This window comes from Colobus angolensis, unplaced genomic scaffold, assembly GCF_000951035.1.
Source record: "Colobus angolensis palliatus isolate OR3802 unplaced genomic scaffold, Cang.pa_1.0 Scaffold23, whole genome shotgun sequence".
Lineage (NCBI taxonomy): Eukaryota > Metazoa > Chordata > Mammalia > Primates > Cercopithecidae > Colobus > Colobus angolensis.
In genome coordinates this window covers 19673861-19674101 of record NW_012115488.1, presented here as the reverse complement: position 1 = coordinate 19674101, position 241 = coordinate 19673861, and positions in this window count along the sequence as shown.

Here is a 241-nt window from a genome sequence, read left to right as displayed (position 1 = left end):
CATGTCATCAGAGATGGTAAAATAGGAAGAATAAAAAAAAAAAAAAAAAGAAAAAAAGATCTTTGGTACCAAAGATTACGCTTGCGTTTCTACACAGCAAACCAATTTTTCTTTCATGAAAATAATCTGTTATTACCATGAATATATTATTTTGCTATTAATGTGAAAGTTGTCTCTAAATATTTTTAAATTTCCAAACTCATGCTTTATTTTCATTTGAAATGTTTTTCACACCTTTTGC